Below are 10,274 nucleotides of genomic sequence, written 5' to 3'. Positions count from 1 at the left end.
TTTTGAGATGGAGTCTTGTTCTTGTTGCCCAAGCTAGAGTGCAATGGCATGACCTTGGCTCACTGCAACCTTCGCCTCCTGGGTTCAAGCCATCCTCCTGCCTCAGCCTCCTGTGTAGCTGAGATTATAGGCACCCACCAACACACCCAGCTGATTTTTTGTATTTTAAATAGATATGGGGTTTCATCACGTTGGCTAAGCTGGTCTGGAACTCCTGATATCAGGTATCCACCACCTCAGCCTCGCAAAGTGCTGGGATTACAGACATCAGCCACCACTCCCAGTTCATATCATATAGTTTCTAGCATGGTGCTTAATGTAGGCTTAGTAATAATATTTATTAAATATGTAAATTAATGAATAAAATTTTTAAAAAAGATTAGAATGTTTGTGGTATTCTGTCGTTAACTGATGTAGGGAGGACATCTTAAATATGCAGATATTTGGAAAGGATATGTTACGGCTTGAAATGTTTTCCCGAAAAAGATATGTTGAAAATCTAATACTTGTGGTATATAGTACTTATGAATGTAACCTTAATAAGAAGTAGGGTTTTTGAAGATAAAATCAAGTTAAGATGAGGTCATCAGAGTTGTCCTTAATCCAGGGTTTTTTCCTTTTTTTTTTTTTTTTTTTTTTTTTAGAGACGGGGTTTCACCATGTTGGCCAGGATGGTCTCAATCTCCTGACCTTGTGATCCACCCCCCTCGGCCTCCCAAAGTGCTGGGATTACAGGTGTGAGCCACAGCACCCAGCCCAGGGTTTCTTATAAGACAGAACATAGATACGGAGATACACAGTGTCAACCATGTGACAACAGTGGCAGAGATGGGCATGATGCTCCTGCAAGCTAAGGATTACAAAAGGTTGCCAGCAGACCACTGGAAGCTAGGAGAAGCAAGGAAGGGCTCTGGTACAGGTTTCAGAGGAGACATGGTCCTATTGGTGTCACTTCGTCAGCTGGAAACTGTGGCCAGTGACACCAATGCTTGAATTTTGCTCATTCTGGCTGGGCCCTTTCTGCCCACTTAGCCTGGCAGGCTGAACTTGGTTCATACCACCGGCCTGGATCTCACGCCTACCAAGGGCAAGCCAGGAGCAGAGCAGTGAGGGGAGTGTGAATGAGCAAGCTCAAGGTCTGGCCACTGTGTACAGCCAGGCATACTGGCTGCTGTGGTGGGTCAGGCAGCTCCAGGCACTGGTACAGGTGCCAGCCCCACTGTGAGGCTGTACATGAATCAGATGTACCACAAGTGGCTGTCACTGCGGGCACCCATGTCTGGATGGAGGGAATGTGGTGTCACCTGAAAGCTCAGAGATGCCAGGAATTGCAGAGCCCCAAAGAGGGCACCAGTGTCATAGCCCTGACATGGGGGGTCCTGAAGTCTGGGCTCTCAGTAGGGCTACAGCTCTTCTCTCTTTCTTGTTGCCTACAGTGCAGTGAGTGGAGGGGGAGGGTTAGCTTTTTGGGGTGGGGGTGGGGTGGCTGTTTCAGCCCATTTGTATTACAGCTCTTTCAGTCTTGCCATCCCGCTCCAGCTGGCAACTCCTGGGCTGGCCTGGCCCTGCTGCTGCTTCTCATCCCATGGGGTGGCTTCCCGGTGGAGGGCAGGAGGAATATAGTGTTACAGCAGCTCTGGCTTGGGGAATCCTGAGGTCTGGGCTTCCAGAAACTTTGCCACTCTTCACTCCCACAGTCCGAGAGCAAGTCACCACTCACACCTTGGTAAGCCAGCCAGGAATGTGTTACAGCTCCTTGTGCTCCTGCCATTTGGTGAGTCTGGAATTCTTGTCCTGCATCCAGGAAGAATGAGGTTATGTGGACAACTGGAGGGTAGTGAGCAAGGTGGAGAGGGGTGACAGAACAGCTCTCAGCAAAGAGGAGACCCAAAGTGGGTAGCTCCTGTCTGCAGATAAGTAGTCCCAATGAGTGTCTAAGTCTGGCTGAGTCCAGGGTTTTTATGGGCTCAGAAGGGAGCATGGTTGGGCCTGGATAAGCACTGTCTGACTGGCTAAAAGGCATTAAGGAAGTTCTCACTCTGGGCTGGAGACCCTACCTGGAACTGGTAGCCTGGCCCCCAGGCTTCAGGTTGTCCCTGGCTTGTAGCTGGGGTTTCACCGGGGACCTGCCCTTCCCTTCTAGGAACTTGTCTGGTCCCGCCACCATCCATGGTTCATACATGCCGTCCAAGATGTCCAGGTTTTCCATGCTAAGAGACGCCCACAGGCCCATGCCAAGCCACCATTATACTGTTGACCTCCCTCCTATGCTCCTTGGCACCTAAAGTCTGGAGGGGGCCAAGGCAGCAGGGGCTGGCATGTCATCAATGCTCTAAGCACATGCACACCTGCCCTGCTTGCAGCAGCACCTGGGCTCAGCTGTCAGGGCATGTTCACAACTTTGCTATGCTGCAGAACAGGTGCTGGGAGCGGAGAGAGGCCAGAGAGTAGGACCATGTACTTCCAAACCTGTGGGCAGTGGGCTTCTCAGGCCCCCGAGAGCACAGGGATGCCTGGGTCTGGAGCCACAGCTGGACAGCTGCAGCTGCACCTGGGAGCATGAGTTTCTGCCCCACCAACTCAGTAGGGAATGGGGCTCCCACTGGAATCACCTGTTCCTAGCACCCCACCCCCTGCCTCTGTGGAGCACACAGCCCCCCGCTGCAGCTGATGTCCTCTCATCAGCCATTACAGATGGGCCATCACCACTATCATTGACACCTTGATTTTGAACTTCTAGCCTCCAGAACTATGAGGAAATCAATTTGTTGTTTAAGCCACCCACTAATGTTGTTTGTAGTAAGTGCTTCATTACAGCAACCCTAGGACGTAAATGAAAATATTTCACATTTTTATAACATTCCAATTTAATGTCTTCTTTTCAGCGTTTTACTCTTTTCAGCGTTTTCTCACCTTTTCCTTTTTCCTTATTTATTTTGTTTTCCCTACAGTCTCAGCCTCCTCTCTAGCTGATGTTATAGTTAAAGGTATTTTGGCCAGGTATTATTGTTCATGCCTGTAATCCGAGCATTTGAGATGCCCAGGCAGGAGGATCACTTGAGCTTCGGGGTTCCAGACCAGCCTGGAGAGCCAGTCTCTGTTTAAAAAAAAAAAATTGGCTGAGTGTGGTAGTGGGAGGCCAAGGTGGGCGGTTGACCTGAGGTTGGGAGTTTGAGACCAGCCTGACCCAAACATGGAGAAACCCCATCTCTACTAAAAATACAAAAGACGATAGCCGGGCGTGGTGGCAGGCGCCTGTAATCCCAGCTACTTGGGAGGCTGAGGCACGAGAATTGCTTGAACCCAGGAGGTGGAGGTTGCAGTNAAAATTAGCTGGGTATTGTGACACGTGCCTGTAGTCCCAGCTACTTGGGAGGCTGAGGCTGGAGAAGTGCTTGAACCCAGGAGGCAGAGGTTGCAGTGAGCCGAGATCACGCCACTGCACTCCAGCCTGGCAACCATGAGTGAAAAACCCACAAAAAAAAAAAAAAAAAAAAAAAAAGAAAACCCCTTGAAAAAAAAAAAAAAAAAAAAAAAAAAAAATGAGCTGTGTGTGGTGGCACATGACTGTAATCTCAGCTGCTCAGGAGGCTGAGGCAGGAAAATCGCTTGAACCCAGGAGGCAAAGGTTGCAGTGAGCTGAGATCAGGCTACCACACTTCATCCTGAGCGACAGAGCCAGACTCTGCCTCAAAAAAGAGAAAAAAGAATGCTCTCATTTTCTGAAATGGACTTGCCAACATCATTCTACTGGGCTCTTAAATATGAAAATATGAATAAACAGGCATACATTAAAATCATGCATGTCTGTTTAGTTTTTTTCTAAATTAATATGGTTTTCACTTTTATGATAGGATATTGTGCCATATTCATAGCTGAAATACTTTCCAAACTAAACTATGTTTCCCACTTAAATTCAGGTAGTACTTAAGCCAGTCAGAGTTAAATGTTTATATCAGAGGCAGATAATTTTGTAGATGAGAAAGTTGAAGGCCAAAGAAGTTTCCAGGATTAAATTGTTGATTAAAATAAGACCTTAATTTAATGAGTAACAAATGAATAATTGAGTGACTGATGCTTGCTATATGTTTATACACAATGTGGTTTTTTTTTTGTTGTTGTTGTTGTTTTTTTAATGAGCCTTGCCTAAGCAGGACATCAAAAAATTCAGTTATAAACTCATAATTGTTCCTCTCCATGGAAATCTTTAATAAAAGGTGAAAGATTTATTCGTTATGAAGAGAAACCAGAGCAAACAATGTGGTTTTTATATGTAATTATTTTTATTCATCTTATATACTAAATCTATAAAATATATATATTTACATCTAAATTACATTTGCTGTCTTCTGTCCGAATTTTCTGTTGTTATAGTCCTTCAATATGTTTTATTTTAAAAATTGACAATTTAATTGATACCACTTTAATTTACACTTTAGTTAATACTACAATTTTTGAACTTATTTTCATTTAAATGATTGCTATGTACTAGCCAATTCTATTTTTATTTATTTATTTTTGATTTAGAGTCTTACTCTGTCACCTGTGTAGCCATCTCAGCTTACTGCAACCTCCACCTCCTGGGTTCAAGCAACTCTCGTACCTCAGCCTCCCGAGTAGGGATTAGTATACCTACAAGGACTACAGCCATGTACCACCATGCCTGGCTAATTTTTTTTTTTTTTTTGAGACGGAGTTTTGCTCTTGTTGCCCAGGCTGGAGTGCACTTGGGGTGGTCCTGGCTCACTGCAACTTCTGCCTCCCGGAAAAGTGATTATCCTGCCTCAACCTCCCAAATAGCTGGGATTATAGGCATGCGCCACCACTCCCAGCTAATTTTGTATTTTTAGTAGAGATAGGGTTTCTCCTTGGTGGTCATGCCGGTCTCAAAATGCTGACCTCAGGTCATTTGCCTGCCTCAGCCTCCCAAAGTGCTGGGATTTCAGGTGTGAGCCACCGTGCCTGGCCTTTCCTACCTCTCTTTATGATCACACATTGCTTTCTTCTGGGATCAGCAGGGTTTTATCAGATCACAAGGATTCCTGGTAAATTCCTCACCAAGTAGCAAGATAGTCCATTTCATTGTGGGCCTCCAACCTTGTGCATTTTGTGACAATTCTAAGTCTCAATGAAAAGAATAAAGGGAAGAGTGGTTGATCTAATATTGACAATGGAGTGTTAAAAGAAAAAAGAAAAAAAAAGTGGAGAGAAAAATGTATACCCTTTCTTACTTTCACTTAGTTTTCCAACAACATAACTCTTTCTCTTTTTTTCTATACTTTTTCTCGTTTATGAGCCCTGGTAATGTTTTTAAATAAACACTTCACTGTCAACACTAGTAACTGCATATGCTTTTCAGAATCCTGGGGATGATGATGAGAAAAGATGACAAAGGAGATGACTGGTTCCTAATTTTGAGAAACTCTCAATCTAAGTGGTGAAATAAACACATATGGTTCAGGAAGGGAATAATTATATAGTAACAGGTACTTCGAATAAATGTATAATCTGATTTATGAAAATCTTAAAATGGGAACTTACGAGTAAAATAGAGATTTTGGCTTTAAATTTAAAAATTGTCCTCTTCCACCTGCTTTTCTTTTAAAAACTTCATACTGTCAAACAGGAAAGACTATTTTATCTTTTACCGCTAGATAACTAGTCTTACTAGCATGTAGAAAATATAACTGATCCTTATTATGGTGCAGATTCTGTAATTGCAAATCTGCCTACTCACTAAAAATTATTTGTAACCCAAAATGGCACTTTCTTGGCCATTCATAGACTTAAGCAGAGTGGAGAAAAATTTGAGTCACCCATACATACATTTCCAACTGAAATGGAGCAGGTGGTGTTCTGCCTTCTTGTTTCAGATCTCATACTACAAACAAGTGTCCTTTTAATGGTCTATTTAATGTCATGTTTTTTGTATTTTTGTGTTTTTCTGGTTTGAGTTAGTGATTTTGCTGTTTAAAATGCTCCTTAAACGTAGTGCTGAGTACTGCCTAATGTTTTTTAACTGCAAGAAGGCTGTGATGATATGCCTTTTGTGGAAAATACATGTGTTAGATAAGTTTTATTTAGGCATCAGTTAATAGTGCTGTTGTCCGTGATCTCAGTATACTGAATCAACGATATGCCTGGGCATGGTGGCTCACGCCTTTAATCCCAGTATGTTGGGAGGCTAAGGTGGGTGAATTAACTCAGGTCAGGAGTTCCAGACCAGCCTGACCAACATGGTGAAACCCTCTCTCTACTAAAAATACAAAAGATTAACTAGGCATGGTGGTGAGCACCCATAATCCCAGCTAATTGGGAGGCTGAGGCAGGAGAATTGCTTGAACCTGACAGGTGGAGGTTGCAGTGAGCCAAGATCTCAGCATTGCACACCAGTCTGGGCAACAAGAGTGAAACTCCATCTTTAACAAAAAAAAAAAAAAAAAAAAAAAGATATATATTTGGTGTGTTTAAACAGGAATCACACATAAAACATGTTTGTGGATAAATATGGTTAACAAAAAACGTGACCAGAGGCTCATCGGAGCCTGCCTTACATTCCCTTAAGAGCAGTAGCTCAATATTTACTAACTCAAAGTTTGAATTGACTTTACACAACATAACTAGGATGAATAACAAAAATCAATTGTATCTACCAAACTTTTCTTGACTAAAATGTTAAAAAATACATTGTCTCTGACAATTTGGAAGTAAATTTTTTTCTTTTTGAAAGGAAACTTGGTTATAAAACAATTCAAAATCTAGTTAATACTTCTTGAGAGAGACCTCTTAACTTGATCAGCAGGTTCTCTGGTGAGCCTATGTAGAATCATAGCAACAAAGCAGCCAGTGGAGGCAGAACTCATAGGTTTAAAACAGTAATTGTAATTTTTTAACATTTGCAGCTAATATTTGTGGTTGCTCTTAGAATTCTAAATGCAGGCCAGGTGTGGTGGCTCCCACCTGTGACTTCAGGAGGCTGAGGCAGGAGTATCACCTCAGGCCAGTAGTTCAGGACCAACCTGGGTAAGACCCTGTCTCTACAAAAAATAAAAAATTAGCAGGGCACAATGGCACATGTCTGTATTCCAGTATTTTCAGGGAGGCTAAGGTGGGAGGATCACTTGAGCTCAGGAGTTGAAGGCTGCAATGAGACAGTGAGCCATGATTGAACCACTGTACTTTAGTCCAAATGACACAGAGAGATACTCAAAAAACCAAACCAAACAAACAAAAAAAGAAACCTAAATGCTAACTTTTTTTTTTTTTAACCACTTTAGAAAGAATCTTTAACGGCTAATTCCTGTTTTTAAATTTGATGACCTAAGATGGTTGTGGCACTTCTTACATAATTTCCTCATAAAAAACTGTAGACTGGCTGCAACAATTTAGTTCTACATTTTCAATACTGCCTTTTAAAATTAATTTCTTAGGAGCTGATGGAAGGTGTTTTCCCTAATGACCCTCAATTTTAGAACTTCTTTAGAAATATTTAATGATACGCTTTGATTTTAGATACTATGGAAAATACAAACAGAATTGAAGAAATCTGTGTCTTCCTGGAGCTCAGAGTTTTGTGGAGACAGATAAATGCATAAATAATAAGTTAAAACTATTTTTACTGTGTTGTAGTACAAGTCCAAACAACCAACAGTGGGTATATAAAGCAGAAAAGGATTAATTTGCAGTGGTGAGATACAGAAATTATACAAAACTGTGTTTCAACTAGGCCTTGGAAAGAGTGAGCCAAGCATAGTGGCTTGTGCCTGTAATTCCCACACTTTGGCAGGCCGAGGCAGGCGGATCGAAGTTAGGAGATCAAGACCATTCTGGCCAATATGGTGAAACCCCGTCTCTACTGAAAATATAAAAATTAGCTGGGTATTGTGACACGTGCCTGTAGTCCCAGCTACTTGGGAGGCTGAGGCTGGAGAAGTGCTTGAACCCAGGAGGCAGAGGTTGCAGTGAGCCGAGATCACGCCACTGCACTCCAGCCTGGCAACCATGAGTGAAAAACCCACAAAAAAAAAAAAAAAAAAAAAAAAAGAAAACCCCTTGAAAAAAAAAAAAAAAAAAAAAAAAAAAAATGAGCTGTGTGTGGTGGCACATGACTGTAATCTCAGCTGCTCAGGAGGCTGAGGCAGGAAAATCGCTTGAACCCAGGAGGCAAAGGTTGCAGTGAGCTGAGATCAGGCTACCACACTTCATCCTGAGCGACAGAGCCAGACTCTGCCTCAAAAAAGAGAAAAAAGAATGCTCTCATTTTCTGAAATGGACTTGCCAACATCATTCTACTGGGCTCTTAAATATGAAAATATGAATAAACAGGCATACATTAAAATCATGCATGTCTGTTTAGTTTTTTTCTAAATTAATATGGTTTTCACTTTTATGATAGGATATTGTGCCATATTCATAGCTGAAATACTTTCCAAACTAAACTATGTTTCCCACTTAAATTCAGGTAGTACTTAAGCCAGTCAGAGTTAAATGTTTATATCAGAGGCAGATAATTTTGTAGATGAGAAAGTTGAAGGCCAAAGAAGTTTCCAGGATTAAATTGTTGATTAAAATAAGACCTTAATTTAATGAGTAACAAATGAATAATTGAGTGACTGATGCTTGCTATATGTTTATACACAATGTGGTTTTTTTNAAAAAAAAAAAAAAAAATTGATTGAATTGTAACAGAAAAAGGGAAACATCTTAAGCTAAATCAGAGGAGAATAAATATGAAAGAACAAAAAACATTTAAGGATGTGAGATATGCATAATTATAAAAATAGCCATAGTGAAATATGAATCTGGAAAAAGGAAAGGGTTGAATTGCTGAAGAGTTCATCTGCAAGGTGAAGATGATTAGGATATCTTTCAAAATGTAATAATAAAGTGTTTTGAATAAGGGAATGATTTAGATAAATTTGTCTTTTAGGATCAGTTAGAAGAGTCAGATGAAATGACAGCCAATTAAGAAATCAAAATAACTGAATTAGTGCATGAGAAAGGTCAGAAAAAGGACCTAGATGTGACAGATATTATTTAAAGCCATGAGATGATCAGTTAGACTTCAAAGTGATTGGCTTAATCTTGAGCCACAGCCACATTTAAGGATTGTGAAGAAGTGGAGCCAGCTGGGAAGATTAAAAAAATGTTAGAGAAATAGAAGGGAAAGCACCAGAATATGGTATTTTCAAAGTCAAAGGATGAATAAGTGTTTTATAACATAGGCTATAATTAATATGAATGCCTCTGTCTTAAGGAGGGTAGAGGACTGAATTTTAGCAATAAGTGGGCCATTACTTTGAGAGAGGAGTTTCAAAGGAATGCAGAATTAGAAAGCTAGATCATGGGTGATTATAAAAGTAGAATGACCTGAAGATTTTATCTTGAGGTCCTATTTTATGACAGTGAGTGTGTTAGTTGTGTATTTTTGATGAAGGGAAAACAAATATTACATATTTCTATCTTACTTGATGTACCTGAGTGGTAGCAATGAATATAAGTGATAAATAGAAGAAATAGGAGAGGTCTCATCATCAGAATATGGCCAGGAAGGTAGTGATACATTCTTTATCCACCCCACTGGAATAAAAACTCTATGAGAGCAGAGGGGTCTGGTTCTGCACACTACTTATATCTAGGTATTTGTTGGTTCATTTGATAGCTAGAAGGATGAATATAAAATGGAGTGGCCATGGTTTATTTCAGTTAAGGTTTTGGTGGCATTGAGACCACCAAACCAAGAAAAGGTTGAGGAAGTCATTTATTCTTTTAGACTGATTCTAGAATAACGATAATAGAAGTGATTATCTCTGGTAATGGGAATTGGAATGTGTGATCATCCTTGGGAAAATACTTGGCTAGGTTGGTTGTAGGCAAATTTTTTTTTTTTTTTTTTTTTGGAGACAAAGTCTCACTCTGTCACCCAGGCTAGAATGCGGTGGCGTGACCTCGTCTTACTGCAACAGCCTCCTGAGTTCAAGTGGTACTCCTGCATCAGCCTCCCAAGTAACTGGGATTACAAGCAAGCGCCACCACACCTAGCTAATCTTTGTATTTTTTGTAGAGATGGGGTTTCATCATGTTGGCCAGGCTGGTCCAGAACTCCTGACCTCAGATGATTCACCCATAACCCGTAGTAAAATACTGGGATTCTAGCTGGGTACCGTGGCTCATGTCTGTAATCCCAGCACTTTGGGAGGCTGAGGCGGTTGAATCACCCGAGGTCAGGAGTTGGAGACCAGCCTGACCAACATGGTGAAACCCCGTCTCTACTA

At 41.3% G+C, this 10,274-nt stretch overlaps 1 protein-coding gene and 1 non-coding gene across 2 annotated transcripts in view; one reads left to right on the top strand and one right to left on the bottom strand.

The window, feature by feature from the left end:
* Positions 1 to 10,274, top strand: part of JMJD1C (jumonji domain containing 1C) — a 287,926-nt gene that overhangs the window by 156,346 nt on the left and 121,306 nt on the right. The window lies entirely within an intron of this gene.
* Positions 4,139 to 4,255, bottom strand: LOC119468733. The gene has a single exon (XR_005197494.1). It is a non-coding gene; the product is annotated as a U5 spliceosomal RNA (small nuclear RNA).

Source organism: Cebus imitator, unplaced genomic scaffold (assembly GCF_001604975.1).
Source record: "Cebus imitator isolate Cc_AM_T3 unplaced genomic scaffold, Cebus_imitator-1.0 Scaffold484, whole genome shotgun sequence".
NCBI classification, from domain to species: domain Eukaryota; kingdom Metazoa; phylum Chordata; class Mammalia; order Primates; family Cebidae; genus Cebus; species Cebus imitator.
The sequence above is the reverse complement of the archived record's forward strand: the minus strand, read 5'-3'. Positions and strand labels throughout refer to the sequence as shown.